This window comes from Vipera berus (assembly GCF_964194415.1).
Source record: "Vipera berus genome assembly, chromosome: 1".
Taxonomy (NCBI): Eukaryota; Metazoa; Chordata; class Lepidosauria; order Squamata; family Viperidae; genus Vipera; species Vipera berus.
Window position 1 is genome coordinate 114,654,385 of NC_138202.1, and position 17,811 is coordinate 114,672,195.

The window sequence follows — 17,811 nt, forward strand, 5'->3', positions numbered from 1 at the left end:
GTCTGTTCTTTTCCCCCTCTCCCCCTCACTTTTTCCTCCTCACTGTGTCCTACTATTTGCTTTTGTATTTTTGTATTTTATTCTATAATCTAATAAAATATTACAAACTGTAGAAAAAATGGAAAAAGTACCAGTTTTAATTTCTTTGGTGGCTATTCCTTTGCTGAATCACTTTCCCATTGCACTGATAAATGGATGATGAATTTATCCATGCTTATTAATATGCACTACTACCAGCTAGCTCAGGGGTCTTGAAACTTGGCACTTTTAAGACTTGTGAACTTCAACTCCCAGAATTCTTCAGCCATCATGGCTGGATGAGGAATTCTGGGAGTTGAAGTCCACAGGTCTTAAAAGTTGCTACGTTTGTAGACCTGGGCTAGCTGGTCAGCCTATCTTAGCTCTCCTTCCACAGTGTAGTAAGAATGCACCCCCCATCCCTTCCCTATAGCCTTAAAGAGCTGTATTGAAGGCTGTGAATCCCAGCAAAGCCGCAGGCACAGATGGGGTGCTGGGGATAGTGGTCAGGAATTGTGCCGATCAATTAGCAGGGGTCCTGACAAGGATTTTTAACATCTCCTTGCAAACGGCATGTGTACCATCGTGCTTGAAAGCAGCTACCATTGTTCCAGTCCCCAAGAAAACTGCAGTTGAGTGCCTGAATGACTACAGACCTATTGCATTAATGTCTGTAGTCATGAAATGCTTTGAAAGATTGATTCTCCAACATCTTAGGGCATGCCTCCCACTGGACTTTGATAAACATCAATTTGCCTACAGGGGAAATAGGTCAACAGACGATGCCATAGCTACTGCTTCACACTCTGTAGCAAGTCATCTCGAAAGACCTGGAAGTTATGTCAGGATGCTCTTTGGGTTTTTTTTTATTAAAAAGTTTTAGAATACATTTTATCTTTAACAAACAACAAAAACAAAACAAAACAAAAAAAAGAAAAGAAAAAGAAACCCCCCCCCAGCCTCCTTCCCTCCCACCCTCCCCAACCCTCCCCAACCCCACCCTCCCTTTCCCCTCCCCCCCTGCTTCCCAGAGCAGAATACAGGGTATAAAAATACTAACAATCATAATCTAGCTTACGCAAACAATCCTGAACTATATAGACTATCGAACTTTAACTCATATAGATAAACTCCAAACATATATATATATATATCATATCAATAATTATTCAAAAACAAGATAATACTTTTCAATCTACCCAATAAAAACAATCACAAATAAAACAATTTATATCAATTGTCTAATGCTGTTCTTCTTCCCAACTAAGCTTTAAATTCATATTATCCTGATATATTATACAAATTAAAATACCATAGATTACTTCCAAACTTAATTTTTTTTATATAATCTCATCATTCTTATATTCTTATATTCTATTACCTACTCCAATATTGCCCATAAAAGTATTACAAATTAATTTCAATCACACATAAAACAATTTATATCAGTTTTATAAAACTATTCTTCTATCCAACTAAACTTTAACATACTAAAACCAAATTTATACAACCTTTCCTTCTCCTAATGTATTATACAACTTAAAACACCATACATTACCTTCCAGGCTTAAAACTTTCCATCCAAATAACAAAGCATAACCTACAGAATATCAATAAACACTACTACAAATCTTCCCAATTAAATTTTCATAATCATCTTAAAACTAAAGCAACACAAAATATTATATAATTATTTTATAAGGGTGAAAAATGAATCCCCAAATACTTAATCCTTCTAGCATCCTTATTACATTATTATCTCTTGCAATTATGCAGCTAAATCCTCAGGTTTGCTTCATTCTTCCAGAAGCAGCACACCTCTTCCAATTTCTGGCCTTCTCCCGTGGTGATGAAATTTGACCCACTCCTGTAGCTTTCACATCTGTCTGCGTTAACCCTTCAACATCTTGTGAATTCTCTCTGGAACGTTGAGGCTCTCTGTCACCTTTTTTCTTTGTAGACTCCAAAGACGATATGGGGACTGCTTTTAAAACATTACTATAAAAGTCACGTGCCTGAATCACCGTGGTAAGACAATGCCTTGTACCTTCATAAGTCACCACCATACCCTCTGGTATTTGCCATCTAAACTTAATATCACGTCGTCTCAATTCTTGTGTCAAAAAAGCAAATTCCTTCCTTTTTCTTAAAATTCTTGCAGGAATCTCTTTTAAAATCAAAACTTTTTGCTCATCCATTACAAAATCAATATTATAGGAGGCCTGGATAACTTCATTTCTAACCTTTCTCTTTGTGAAATAAACCACCACATCTCTGGGTAATTTCCTTTGTCTTGCAATCCTCGAATTGACACGGAAGATTTTATCTATATCTTCCATTATTTCATCTGCTGGTCGCTCCAACACCCCTTCCAAAACCTCAAAAACCATTTTCGTCAAATTTTCCTTAGGATTTTCTTTTAGGCCTCTGATTCTCAAAGCAAACTCCATCTGAGAACACTGTGTTGAAATCAAATCATAATCCATTTTCTCTATCACATTTTCAGTTTCTGTCATTTTGGCTTCCATTCTAACATCATTTTGAACAAGATCTTCCACTTTTTCATCCAAAATCTCAATGCTTTTAGCCAAATTTAACATTACAGATGTGATGTCTGCTCTCATTTCTGCTAATTTCTCTGTAAACTTCTCCTCCAACTTTTTCTCCATTATCTCAACAAATTGTTGCATTTGCTTTTCCATAGTTTCTTGGAGCAAACTCTGCAAATCTTTTACTGTAAAAGCTGATACAGATTCAGATGCAGAGGACAATAAAGTTTTCACCGAAGACTGCTGCCTCAGGGCAGGAACTTTAGAAGATATAGCCGCCATTTGCACCCTCTATTGTTAACTATGCACTTTCACATGCAGATTCAGCAGAGTCCATTGAGTTAAAGATCAAAACATCATCTTCACCAAAATCTCCTGCATCGCTCTGCCTGCGTCCTCGTTCTCATAAGCTCTTCCTTGCTAGCAGGGATGGTTGCGAACGCCCTGTTCTGCTCCAAAAAACCCGGAGCAGAGACGCCTCGCAGTCCGGAGCATGCCCAGGCTTCGGGGGGGGCTCAATCCTTCCGCCACCAAAACTCTAAGTTCTGGCGGCCCCGGAGAACTCTACCCCTACCTGGACGCTCACCCCCTCCTCTTCGCCCAAGGTGGGGGCTTCCAAGCCGCCGAACAGCTGATCGACGCTGTTTTCGGCGGCTCTACGGAGCCGCGAGGCTGGCAGCCAAGAAATGGCTGCCTCCAGCGTCGCCTTGCCATCTGGAAGCCGCTCTTTGTTGACTACAGCTCGGCTTTCAACACCATTTTGCCGAGCATTCTCATCGAGAAGCTGACTGACTTGAAATTCTCCCCCGCCATCTGCGATTGGATTCAAGACTTTCTTAGGGATCGGTTACAAACAGTGAGGGTCGGATCTGCTTTGTCCACCCCCTGAATCTTTGCACCGGCACACCACAGGGCTGTGTGCTTAGCCCCTACCTGTACTCTTTATACACTTATGATTGTGTATCATCTGACCCATCCACTGCGATAATCAAGTTCGCAGATGATACAACTGTGGTGGGTCTTATTACAGGTGGGGATGAGACAGCATATAGGGCAGAGGTACAAATACTATCCATATGGTGTAGTAACAACAACTTGCACCTGAACATCGGCAAGACGAAAGAGATGGTGTTAGACTTCCGGAGAAAAAAGGAGGAACCTGCCCCACTTTACATCAGGGAGGACTGTGTGGAGAGAGTTTCCTCCTTTAAATTTCTGGGAGTCTACCTCTGTGAAGATCTGACCTGGAACGTTAACACAACCCAGGTGGCTAGAAAGGCCCAACAGAGGCTTCACTTTCTTAGGGTCTTGTGGAAGAACAGGGTAGAACAACAGCTAATGACCCTCTTTTACCGGTCTACTATAGAGAGCGTCCTCTCGTATGGTATTGTGGTTTGGTATGCTGGTCTGACAGCTGCAGACAGGAAAGTATTACAGAGGGTAGTGAGCACAGCACAAAACATTTTGGGCTGTCCCCTGACACCACTGGATGACATCGCCAGGGCTCGTTGCCTTGGAAGAGTGAGGAAGATTCTCAGGGATGACTCACACCCTGGATGGTATTTCTTTACTCTCCTACCATCTGGTAGGAGATATAGGAGTATAGCCAGCCATACCAACAGACTGAAAAATACCTTTTATCTGTGGGCTGTTAGGCTTTTAAATGGGATATAATCTCTGTGAACTTATGCAGAATTGATTTGGGAGGCCGGTGTGTGGTGTAGTTGGTTCACATGGTGTGGTAGGATGGAGGGTTTGTTGTCACTGTGTGTTGGGGGGAGAGAGCATGGGGGGAGGCTCAGCTAATCTCAATGTACACATGTACTTTGACAATAAAGGTTTATTATTATTAAAGACACAGAAGTCAAGTGCAAAGCAAGAAAGGCTCATAAAATAAGGAAACACATAAACTCCGAGGTTTTTTTTCTTTAAGGTGCCTCAGGGGTGTCACATGTCACAATGTTGCAATCCGAGACTGAAAGGCTCCAGCAATTGTGAAAAGCTTTAGCTTTAAAATTAAGCCTGTTTACCTTCAAAGACCCCTTCATGGATTACTGCCTTGTCGTGGCAAAGCGGCTTGTGTAATTCAATGAAGCTATGAGCTATGCTGTGCAGGGCCACCCAAGATGGACAGGTCATAGCAGAGAGTTCTGACAAAACGTGATCCACTGGAGAAGGAAATGGCAACCCACTCCAGTATCTTTGCCATGAAAACCCTATGGACAGTACCAAAAGGGAAAATGATATGACGCTGGAAGATGAGCCCCTCAGGTTGGAAGGCATCCAATACACTACTGGGGAAGAGCAGCGGGCTAGTACTAGTAGCACCAGAAAGAATGAAGCAACTGGGCCAAAGCCGAAAGGACGCTCAGCTGTGGATGTATCTAGTGGTGAAAGGAAAGTCCAATGCTGTAAAGATTTTTTCTCTATAGGAACCTGGAATGTAAGATCCATGAATCAAGGAAAGCTGGATGTGGTCAAACAAGAGATGACAAGACTGAACATCGACAACTTAGGAATCAGCAAACTAAAATGGACAGGAATAGGTGAATTTAATTCAGATGACCATCAAGTATACTACTGTGGGCAAGAATCTCTTAGAAGAAATGGAGTAGCTTTCATAGTCAATAAAAGAATAGGAAAAGCAATACTGGGATACAATCCCCAAAATGACAGAATGATCTCAGTTTGAATCCAAGGCAAACCATTCAATATCACAGTAGTCCACGTCTATGCCCCAACCACCAGTGCTGAAAAGGATGAAATTGACCGGTTCTATGAAGCCCTACAGCACCTTATAGAACTAACACCAAAAAATGATTTCCTTATCATCATGGGGATTGGAATGCTAAAGTAGGAAGCCAAAAGATAACCGGAATAACAGGCAAGTTTGGCCTTGGAGTACAAAATGAAGCAGCTGATAGAATTTTGTCAAGAGAATACAATGGTCATAGCAAACACTCTTTTCCAATAACCCAAGAGACATCTCTACACATGGACATCACCAGACGGTCAACACAGTAATCAGATTGCCTATGTGGTCTACAGCCAAAGATGGAGAAGCTCTATACAGTCAGTAAAAACAAGGCTAGGGTCCTCTGTCTCTATGGGTCTGTAGGGCTTGGCAGGGGACTCCTGGGTCTGGCAAGCAGTCTGATCTGCAGACAGGATTTTCCACTCACCCGAGTATTCAATCTCAGCTGGCCTAGCTGCTCCGAGGCTCCTGGAGTCTCTGCTGGGCTTAATCCACTCTGATGACCAGTCCAATTCTCCTGGTTGTTTGGTTCTAGCTCCCAGCTGGGAGGATTGCTGGAACTCTTTCCCTGCTGGCTTCTTTGCTGGCCCTTCCCCCACTGTGGTGGCTGCTGATGCCGGGGAGCTGGCTTCAGGCAATTTTACTCCCTCCATTATGGGATCTTCCCCAACTCTTTGCCAGACTGCCTCCCAAACTTGGAGACAGCGACAGGAGGTCGGGACTCCCTAATTAGTTTAAAAAGTAGTGTGGATTCCAGCTTGATGTCAAGTTTCTGACGTATGGGCTTTTCAAGTGACTCTGAGGCATTGTTTACCTTAAAAGTCCTTTATTAGCCTAATACACTGGCAAATGCTTGCTCGAAGGAAGCTGGAATCTGAAATCTCTGCCCCTTGCACAATATATTAAAACACAATTCTCCACCTTTCTAATTTTGTCATTAATCATATTCTCCAATTAATTTAAAGAATCAGTTTCCCTTCTGTTAGAAAACCTGCCAAGGTCTTATCTTTTTAGTTAGAGATGGCCTTGAAAGGTGCAATCCTACTCATCCCCCTCCCAACCTTAAACTAAATGTCTTAAAGCAATACACAAGTTTAACATATGAAATAGCTACTTCTTCATCTCTTGTCAAGCAATAACATTCGATGTTAGCAGTGTTGACAGCCTGGAGTTGTACAAGATCAACAGGAGACTAAAGACCTTCCTTAGGAATTCAAGGGGTCTGTGGAAGACAATACTGGAAATCAACTCAAGAAAGCTGAAGAGACCACTCAAAAGGGAGAACAAGATCCACACTATCAATACATATGCCCTGTCTGTCATCAGATATCCTGCCAGCATAATGAGTTGAGCAAAGCAGGGCATGGAAGCTGCTGATGTGAAGATTTAGAAACTCCTCAGAATGTATGGAGATTTCCATTCAAAGTCCAACATACAGAAATTGTACACCACTTGGAAAGAGAGTGAGTGAGTGACAAAACTACTGTCCTGGATGAGACCCAGAACATCCTGATGTAAATCAATAAGATGGTACCCAAAGGTGACCCTCTGACGGAATGCCTGATGCAGCAACAGACATGGGAGGAAGATGAAATAAAGGAAATGCCAGAGAAGACTCTACATGGGATATTCCATTGATAGATAGTTGAGGTGGCAGACATTGGGAAATCCTACCAGTGACTGGAAAGGGATGAACCAAAAGGCACCATGCTCCAGATCCATAGAAGCAGGTACCAGATTGACAGGACTCAAGGTGCAGACTATGCAAAGAGGCCTCAGAAGCAATCTTACACATAGTTACGGGGGTAAAATGCATGCAAAAACACATACCTTGAATGGCACAACCAAGTAGCTGGCACCATATACAGGAACATGTATAGAGTATTTGGGGCTAGACACTCTGAAGTCCAGAAGGGAGACTCCACAACAGATTGTGAAGAATGAAAGGACTAAGATCCTGTGGGACTTCCAGATCCAGACTGACAAGCAGATACTGGCCAATCAACCAGACACCATAGTAGTAGACAAATACCAGAAGACAGCAGTGATAATAGATGTAGCAGTGCCAAGTGATAGCAACATCAGACAGAAAGTGCATGAGAAACTGGAGAAGTACCAGGACATGAAGGAGGAACTGGAAAGGATGTGAAAAGTCAAAGTCAAAGTAGTTTCAGTAACATTAGGATCACTGGGGGCTATGACTCCTAAACTGGGAGAGTGGCTCTAACAGATCCTAGGAATAACATCAGAGCTCTCTGACAAGAAGAATGCAGTAATAGGAACAGCTAAGATTCTGCATAGAACCTTCAAACTCTCAGGCCTCTAGTAGATTACCTGAGATTGAGAAAGACTTACACCACCCATAGGAGTGAGAATAGAATGTGTATGTGTGTGTGAAGAGGTATTAATAGAAAATAGAACATAGATTGGGGAGAGAGAGAAAGAGAATAAATATCAAATATAGTGCAAATGCTTTTTATGCATCACAACTGGTTTCAAAATTAAGCAAGATCTGGCTTCCGGTTTGCACGCGTGGTGCTTGTGGATGTGCAGAAAGAGTCCGCTCCCTGCCGTCCGATCTTTCTTCCCTGGAGGACCCTGAAAAGGGTTGAAAGTCACCCTGGAGGGATGACCACCATGAGGAGGCTCTCCTTGTGATTGCAGAAGGGCAGCAGCCCTCTGCTTGAATCTGGAGCAGCTCCTTTGGCCCAAAGAAGAAGAGATCGGCCATTAAGATGGCCGATCATTAAGCCGCTCCCTGCCAAAAGCGCAAAGCACTATCTAGCACTAAAAAGCAATCTGGAGGACCTGGGTGAGACTTTACCTTTCTTATTCCCCTAACCATCTTCCTGTGGGACTTTTCTGAAAATTTCCTCCCCCTCCTTTGAAAGAACAGCGATTGTATACTTGGGGAACAAATTTTTAAAGCCTTAAAGCCTTAAAAGAAATAAAGTGACTAAGCAAAGAAATCAAGCAATCTTATATGTGCTTATTAAAAAGCTTCTATTTTTGGTGGGGATCTACTACCCTATTTTCTGTTTAAGCTGTGAATTAAGGAGAAAAAGAAATGGACTAATTGTACAAAAGCTTTATATTAATCTGGGGGAAAAACCTTTACATCTTATTCTATACGCTATTGGTGACATCTTGTGGTGAAACTTGGTATAGCAAGTAAACCTTTTTCCTATTGTGAGAGCTGACTGAATAACAGAGCTGTCCTTGACATTACTTTCAAGATAAGAGTGGGAACACCTGGCACTGAAAACAACTCTTAGGAATAGTGGAGATGGATAGTCATTGACTTTTATTAAAATAGCCTCCATGAAAGACTTAGTTGTAAACACCAATGAAATGGATGAATATATCCCACCACTTAATTAAAAACTGATACTGGACACAATCTTGGCAATAACTGAGCAATAAGGCTCCTCTCATCCTGGGTCCGGGGTATTTGAGGGAACACCTGCTGCCGGCATCAAATGCCCTTCGCCCAGTGCGCTCCCACAGGGAGGGTCTGCTCAGGGTCCCGCCGGTAAGAGATTGCCGGCGGGTGACACCCAGGGATAGGGCCTTCTCAGTGGGGGCGCCTGCCCTCTGGAACCAGCTGCCGGTGGAGCTGAGGACTGCTCCTGACCTCCGATCATTCCGCCGGGGCCTGAAGACCTGGCTCTTTGAGCTCTCGGGCCCAGGCTGAGGAGACATTCATTTTAATTGGGGTTTTTAATAGTACAGGGTTGATTTAATATTTTTTAAATTGGGTTTTAACTTTTGTATGGTTGATTTTTAACTCCCTGTAAACCGCCCTGAGTCCTCAGGGAAAGGGCGGTATATAAATGCAATAAAATAAAATAAAATAAATTTGGTTGAGGAGGAGCGTGCGGACCTGGCTTGCATTACAGAGACCTGGTTGGGCCCAGAGGGAGGTGTTCCTCTGGTCGATATCTGCCCACCAGGTTTCCGGGTGCTTCACCAGCCTCAGGCTCAGGGTAGGGGCAGGGGTGTGGCGGTAGTTGTGAGGGAGACCTTATGTCCGCGGGAGGCCACCATTATCCAAATAGTCGGGTGTGAGTCTCTCCTCTTGAGATGTGGCCCTAGGGCTCAGTTGGGCTTGCTGCTGGTGTACTTTTCGCCTAGTCGCGTAGCAGCAGCCCTGCCTGAGCTTCTCGACATCCTCTCAGGGTTGGTGGCTGAGTTCCCCAAATTTATGATTTTGGGTGACTTCAATCTACCATCCCTGGGGGAATCATCTGAGTTGGCTCAGGGGTTCATGGCTTCCATGACAGCCATGGACCTGGTGCAAGTAATTCAGGGCCCGACTCATGGGGGGGGTCACACGCTCGATTTGATTTTCCTATCTGGACGGTGGTTAGATGATCTGGGTGGGGGTTCCCCAATTGTTATGCCCCTGTCATGGACCGATCATCATCTTCTGCGGCTGGTCTTCCATTTTGCCACTCCCCGTCGTGGGGTCGTTGAACCAAGATGGTTCCGCCCTAGGCGCTTAATGGACCCTGAGTGGTTCCAGGCGGCACTTGGGTCCCCACCTGCCGCCTTTGCTCACAGCTTGGCCGATGCCTTAGTGGAAGCCTGGGAAAAGGCAGCCACGGAGACACTCTACCAAGTTGTACCCATGCGGCCCCTAACCCGGTGCAGATCCCAGTGGGCTCCGTGGTCCTCTGCGGAGCTCCGGGAGATGAAGTGTCGGAGATGGGGCCTAGAGAGCTGTTGGAGGTCCAGCCAGTCTGAATCTGACCAATTGTGACTAAGGTCCTCTATGAGGTCTTATCTCGTGGCGATGAGGATGGCAAGGTCTAACTACTTTGCTACCCTCATCTCATCCGCAGATAATCGCCCGGCCGCCCTGTTTAGGGTGACCCGCTCCCTCCTTAATCAGGAGGTGAGGGAGGAGCTCTTGCAGGGTCATGCCGAGGAGTTTAGCCAATATCTGTCGGACAAAATCACTCGGATCCGGACCGGTTTGGACTCCAACTGGGCAGAGTCTGATGGTGAGGACATGGGCGGTCTTGGTGATATCATCTGGGAGGAGTTCGATCCTGTGACTCTGGAAGAGGTGGACAGGATCATGGGGAAGCTGAGCTCCACCACGTGTTTATTGGACCCATGCCCCTCCTGGCTGGTTTATGCGGCTCGGGAGGGGACACTAGGCTGGCTTCAGGCAGTGATAACTGCTTCTTTGAGTGAGGGCAGTTTTCCCACCGCCTTGAAGGAGGCAGTGGTGAGACCCCTCCTCAAGAAACCTGCACTGGACCCAGCTGTTTTAAACAACTATCTTCCGGTCTCCAACCTTCGCTTTCTTGTGAAGGTTGTTGAGAGCGTGGTGGCGCATCAGCTCCCTTTGTTCCTGGAGGAAGCTGATTATCTGGACCCGTACCAATCGGGTTTCAGGCCCGGGTACAGCACGGAGACGGCACTGGTCGCACTGGTGAATGTTCTCTGGCGGGCTCGGGACAGGGTTTGTTCCTCTGTCCTAGTCCCATTAGACCTCTCAGCAGCTTTCAATACCATCGACCATGGTATCTTACTGCGGTGTCTCAGGGGGTTGGCAGTGGGAGGCACCGTTTTACGGTGGTTCTCCTCCTACCTCCTGGGACGTGCGCAGTCGGTGTTGGCAGGAGGGCAGAGGTCGGCCTCGAGGCCTCTCATTTGTGGAGTTCCTCAGGGGTCGGTCCTCTCACCTCTCCTGTTCAACGTCTATATGAAGCCTCTGGGTGAGATCATTTGTGGTTTTGGGGTTGGGTATCATCAATATGCTGATGATACCCAGCTTTTCATTTCTACCCCAAACCACCCCAGTGATGCCCTTGATGTGATGTCCCGTTGCCTGGAGGCGGTTCGGGCCTGGATGGGGAGGAACAGGCTTTGGCTCAATCCCGACAAGACTGAGTGGTTGTGCGTGCCGGCATCTCGGGAAATTCAGATTATTCCACCTCTAATCATGGGGGTGAGGTATTACCCCCCGTAGATAGGGCTCGCAACTTGGGTGTAATCCTCGACTCACAGCTCTCCTTGGAAGATCATATAGGAGCTGTGACTAGGGGGGCCTTCGCCCAGGCTCGCCTGGTGCACCAGTTGTGGCCCTATCTGGACCGGGATGCCTTGTGTACAGTCACTCATGCACTTGTGACCTCTCGTTTAGACTACTGCAACGCTCTCTACATGGGGCTGCCCTTGAGGACTACTCGGAGGCTTCAACTGGTGCAGAATGCGGCCGTGTGAGTTGTGTTGGGGCTTTCCCAATACTCCCATGTTACACCTCTACTCCGCGAGCTGCATTGGCTTCTGGTTGCCCTCCGGGTGAGATTCAAGGTGCTGGTAATGACCTATAAAGCCCTAAATGGCATGGGTCCGGATTACCTACGGGAGCACCTGCTGTCGGCATCATCTTCCCTTCGTCCAGTGCACTCCCACAGAGAGGGCCTCCTCAGGGTGCCGTCGGTCAAAGAGTGTCGACTGGTGGCCCCCAGGGGGAGGGCGTTCTCTGTGGGCACGCCAGACCTTTGGAACCATTTACCGGTTGAGCTCTGCATGGCTCCTAACCTTTGCTCCTTCCGCCGTGACCTAAAAACTTACTTATTTGAACAAGCCGGCCTGGTCTGATGGGTTTGGGGTATTTTAATATTAATTTTATTAATTTTTATTGTAATTGGGCTACTTATTTAATTCTTTTTAACGTTTGTACATTGTATTTTATTGTATTTATTGCCCTGTACACCGCCCTGAGTCCTTCGGGAGAAGGGCGGTATAGAAATTAAATTAAATTAAATTATTATTATTATTATTATTATTATTATTATTATTATTATTATTATTATTATTATTATTAAATTAAAGCCAAACTGCAAGATAAATCTGACAACTTAAAGCCACCAAATCAAACTTTGACCTTAAATAATGAACTGACAATCCGAAAACAAACAGAAGTGGAAATTAACATTAAAATAGGAGACTTCAAATAACAACAAATGCAATTTACAGACAAACTTGAAGTCCAAACTTTAACTTCAACTACAAAACCTACAACTCAAAAAATAATAGCACCCGAAGAAAGCAACACTAAGAGTGAAGATATTAAAGGCCTTCAAATACAGTATGTTGAGGATTCAGCTAATCAAATGATAACCATAATACCAGCTACTACTTTCTACCTAAGCCAGATGGAATCGGAAGAAGAAAAAGACCAGACTGAAATAATGACAACTATATTACATCAAGCATCAAAAACTGACCTATCAAAGCAACACTTCAATGATTACAAAAGGGACACTTTCTTTGCAAAACTGATGTTTGGATGGTCTCCCTGGATTCAAATAAGGGGTGTAGGAAGAAAGGGAGATACATTTGAGAATTTAAAGGCACCAATATGGAAGCCTGATTGGCACAAAAAGGTGAGAGTTAGATTTAAAAAATTAAATTTGTCTCTTTTTTTGGATTGTGAGGATAGAGCTTAAAACATTTCTTTTAATGGATTAAGGGGAATCTTTAAAAATATAATCTAATTTTATATTTAGGTTTTAGATCTTTAAGGGAAAACAAAATTAAGCTTCTACAATATAACTCTGAACTATATTATAGAATTTGGAATGATATAACAAAAGACAGTATTTTAATAATTGATGTGCGGTTAAGATGACATATAGCATATATTAGTTGTAATGATATTGATAGAAATTCATCTTATATTTAACTTTTAAAGGAAAGTTGGCTATTAGAATTGATGTATATTTCAGAATTTGGAAAGGTATAACAAAAGATATTTTTCTAATAATTGGTGAATTGTTAAAATAATAAATAGACTTTACTGGTAAAAAATAATAATACTTTGAAATGAACAATGTAAGTTTTTTAGACAGGATAATAGGGAAATGTAGGTTACCCCAAAATTAAGTTGTCTTCGATATAGCATAGGCTACTCTAGATTATTTTATTGCAATTAGATAAAACTTAAAAACGGGACATTGATATGTATTAGTGAAAATATATTAAAAATTCTTTTAATTGACTAGCTTACAATTAGAAATGTATTAATTTGACTATGTTATAACTAAGGGAATTGGAGAGGCAATCCTTGTTGATGCAACCTGAGCTATTTACAAATAACTTGTTATTTGCTATTGTTTACTTTTGATTACCCAACCACCGTATTACTTCATAAATATTTGAATGTAAATATTAAAAAAATAAAAAACCTTGTACAAAAAAAAAGTTAAGCAAGATCAGGCTAGATAAATAGTTGGAGGGGGGGAAGGAATCATGAAGAAATATGTGTAGGTTACATCATGGAGTTTAAAAAAATATTTCCGGAGAAGGCAACTCAAAATCACTTCCATGTTGTTGCCAAGAAAATTGCATGAGTATTTTCTTGCAATACATAGCAATGTCCTAGAGAAGCAAAATATTTCAACAGAAATGAGAACTGAGCTGTTGTATTGTCACATTCAGGTGCAGAAAACAAATCAGAGCAAGCAGAGTGTACCAGCTTTGCAGCAAATACACAACACTATAGGAATATATAGGAATATATATTTATATAGGTATTCATATTTATTTATTATTTGTTTAGAATAACACTCCCTCAACTAGTAGACTGTGATCCATGAAAGAATATACAAAAATAAATGTGTTACTATATGAAATGTCAAAAGAGTTTTCTTTTTCTATCTGCTTCAAAGTCTTTTGCCAAAGAGTATGTATGTATGTATGTATGTATGTATGTATGTGCTTTGTTTTTTGTATCTGTATCTGTATCTGTAATGAAAAGGAGTTAAACTTTCTTCAGTTTTATTTCCTATAGAAAGCTTTGAAGGAAATTCCCAAAGTCCAATTTCTTGCTGGAATTATACGATCTTTGTATGTAAAAACAGGTTTTTACTTGCTACTATATATTAAATGACTCATTTACAAAGTAATTGTGTTTGTCTATCTTTATACATCACATGAACAAGTGAATAGCATTGCCTTCTCTGATCTCAATATCAGTTCTCCAATCAACTTTCTTGTGTTATCAGTACAACTGCATATATTAAATAACTATTGCATAAAACGATGTTCCCATAGGAATTACTCTATTGCATCACTGGGAGATTTCTCAACAGAAACTGAACTTGCAACCGTATTCTGAATTCCCTTTTCTCCAACTCCAATGAGTTTGTTAGTTTAATGGGAAGGAATCTATAATGAATCTATATTTAATATTTTTAGAAAAAAGCTTTCACACAGTAATTCACCTCCTAACACTCTGTCAGTCAACTGAATCAAAATCGACAGGGGAGACCAGTGGGGTAGCCACCCTCAAACTGGGCTCCATTTTGTGGACTGTGGACTGTGAATGACCCATCTATCTGAATGCTAGGAGCATAGATGTGTAGGGGTTTCTCTCTCCTTCTCTACCTTCCTTTTAAAATAACCAACCACATTGAGTATGTATAACGTGTTAACATTAAGCAACTAGTGCTTAAGCATTACAGAAGTTAGGTCCTTGGTGCTCTCTGAACTTGGTTGTTTTCTGCAAGACATTTCATTACCAAACTAGGTAACATCATCAATACCCTGGTAGGGGCTCAGAAGTGGGCAATTTCAGAGGTCACCCCACTTTTGGGAATTCCTTACCAGAAGATATTTGATCAGTTTCTTCCTGGATTCTAGAAAAATTGTGAAGTCCTATCTGTCTTGTACAGGAAGAGGCTGTATTATGACTTGAGACAAAATTCACTGGCTTAGGACATTTTTATTGCCTGTTTTTTAGTCTTTTTAAAAATATAAATGTGGGGTTTGGAGGGGAATGTTATTTTATGTTGAGATTATTAGCCACCCAGAGCCTCCAGGAATGGAAAGTATACAAGCAATATCAATCAGTTGTACTGTACATTGTGGCAAGGATTTGGGTGTATTACTTGATCACAAATTCAACATGTCCCAGCAGTGTAATGAAGCTTAAAGAATCCCAATGACATGTTGAAGAGCATTAACAATTGCAGTAGGTAATTATCCCCTCTACCCTACCTTCGTCGTATCTCACTTAGAACATTTTAAACAAAGAGCCTTGGTGGCGTAGTGCTTAGAATGCAGTATTGCAGACAAACTTTGCCCAAAGCCTGGAGTTTGATCTTGACAGGGCTCAAGGTTGACTTAGCCTTCCATCCATCAGAAGTTGGTAAAAGGAGGACTCGGATTGTTGGGGGCAATAATAGACATTGTAAACTGCCCAGAGAGTGCTATAAGGGGAAGTATAAAAGCCTAAGTGCTCTTGCTATTGCATTCAGTTCTGTACATTCTATTTAAAGATAATAAACTGGAGCAAGTCCAGAAAAGAGCTATGAAGATTGTAAAAGCATTGCAACCAAGTCCTAAAAGGAACAGTTAAAAGACAGGAATGTTTATTTTGCAGAAGAGAAAAGACAGACGTGCTGGCTGTCTTCAAGTATTTGAAATGCTGTCCCACTATAAAGAGTTCTCACTTGCTCTGAAGGATAAGGCTAGAACTAAAAGGATGAAGCTTCAAGGATGTAGATATAGATTAGATATTAAGGAGAACTTCTTGACAATAAGAACTGTCAATCAGTGGATAAGCTGACCACATAGAGTAGTTTCTTCCTTTTCACTGAAGCTGGGTAAATCCTCTGTTGGGGATGGGATAGTGAATCACTCTTAAAGGGACACAGACCCTGCTGAATCATTACTATCATTGCCTCATCCACCTTATATTCCATTACATCATTACATAAGCTGTTTAGCTATTAAATCCTTACCTTGACAATGTGTTTAAACTTGCTTTAGTTGTAACAGCTGCTTTTGATCTGGTTGTTAAATTGGGTTTACAATTACTTCTTGTAATTATTGTGTCACTGATCTGTACCACATCTTAGTTAAGTTCCATAATAGCATGATTGATTGATGATGATGATGATTATGGAATGGTGATGGTGATGATTCGTTTAAATTTTCTTATGTGGTTACCCCAGATTAGTAAATTTCCCCACCCAGGCTATTTATCGCTCTTTGATTGTTTCCCATTTTCCCAAAATGTATCTCACAGAGGGAGTGTAATAATGATTGTAGTTTTGCTTTACAGCAGCATGTTCCCACCCTAACAGAATATCTACTTTGCTGTAACAGTAATGTTTCAGATAAAGGGGCTTTGGGAAATATCATTTCCTGGACTCCTAGAATGCCAGTTCCTTTTTCTGGACTAAGGAGCTAAGCGGAGCTGTCTTCCTTGGATGAGAGATCACTGGAGAATATTTTAAAATAAAAATAAAACAATATCCAGAAGAAGACAATAATCAGGAGTAGAGCTAAACTTAAAGAAGACAACTTCTCCATTTTCTGCTGCCAGTTCTTCAATCACACATGGGGCTATCCCCACTTCAATCACTCACTCATTTTCTCATTATATGTACAGGAGAAATAGCAGATAATTGATTCTTTAGTGCCAGTCTTGTGTTCCCACAGAGTAATCAGATCCATGAGAAGAGGAGGATGAGCACAGAACAGCTTCTCTCTTTCCAGCTCTCTAATTTCACAGGATTAAGGAACTCATGGCCAGATACAGTATGATTGGCTTTTCTGCTGCTGGTAATTTGCATCAAATGAAATGAGACATTTTCCACCCTATCTTTCTCCTTCCCTAGCTATGGGTGGAAACAGAACTTTAACACTACCTTGTTGCCAAAACAGAGTAGTGTTGGGAGTGAAGTCAGCCCTTCTTTCAGCTGGCACAGCTTCCTGCTGGCTGCTGCTCTTGAGAGGGGCACTTAAGTGCTACTCTGTGCGAGAACCAGTGTTGGGATTCAGATGGTTTGCACCACTTCGGCAGAACCGGTAGCTAATTTTTTTGTTGCCCAGGCCCAGAATGGACTTCCGGAAGCAGCATTCACACAGAGAACTGGTTGTTCACATATTCTAATCCCACCACTGGCGAGAACCCTAAGTGTCTTGGAGTGTGCAAAGTTCATTGTTTCTAGTTGCATTGCACCCCAGTTTCACTTCCTTTACTGCTTAGGTAAAATTGATGTTGCACTGGTATCCATGTAAGCCAATCAATGTAAAAGGACATTGTTTCCACCTCTTTCACTGCAAGTGGGGAGAAATATCAGTCAAAAGGCTCAGTTATACTTCCTGGTTGCTCCAGCATAGGAACAGGCTGATTACTATTTCAGGAAAGCAGGAATAGATAACATCATTGGCAGCCCACATCTGAAATTCCAGAGTTTCAAAATATCTTCCTTGTTGCAATTATGTGACCTGGGGAGATTTTGCAAAAAACCACAGCAAGCCATAGAGGTAGAGCATTCAGTCTATGAACTCGATTTACATATCAGCAATTGCTTCAGATTCCTGTTTGCTAGACATTAATTCACTTACTGCTTCTGCAGTTACAGGAATGGTGAATACAATAAAAGAGATCTGATCTTCTGCAATTTTGTACTAATTTATGCTGGCTTGATTTTTAGAAAAAGATTAAAGAAGTTA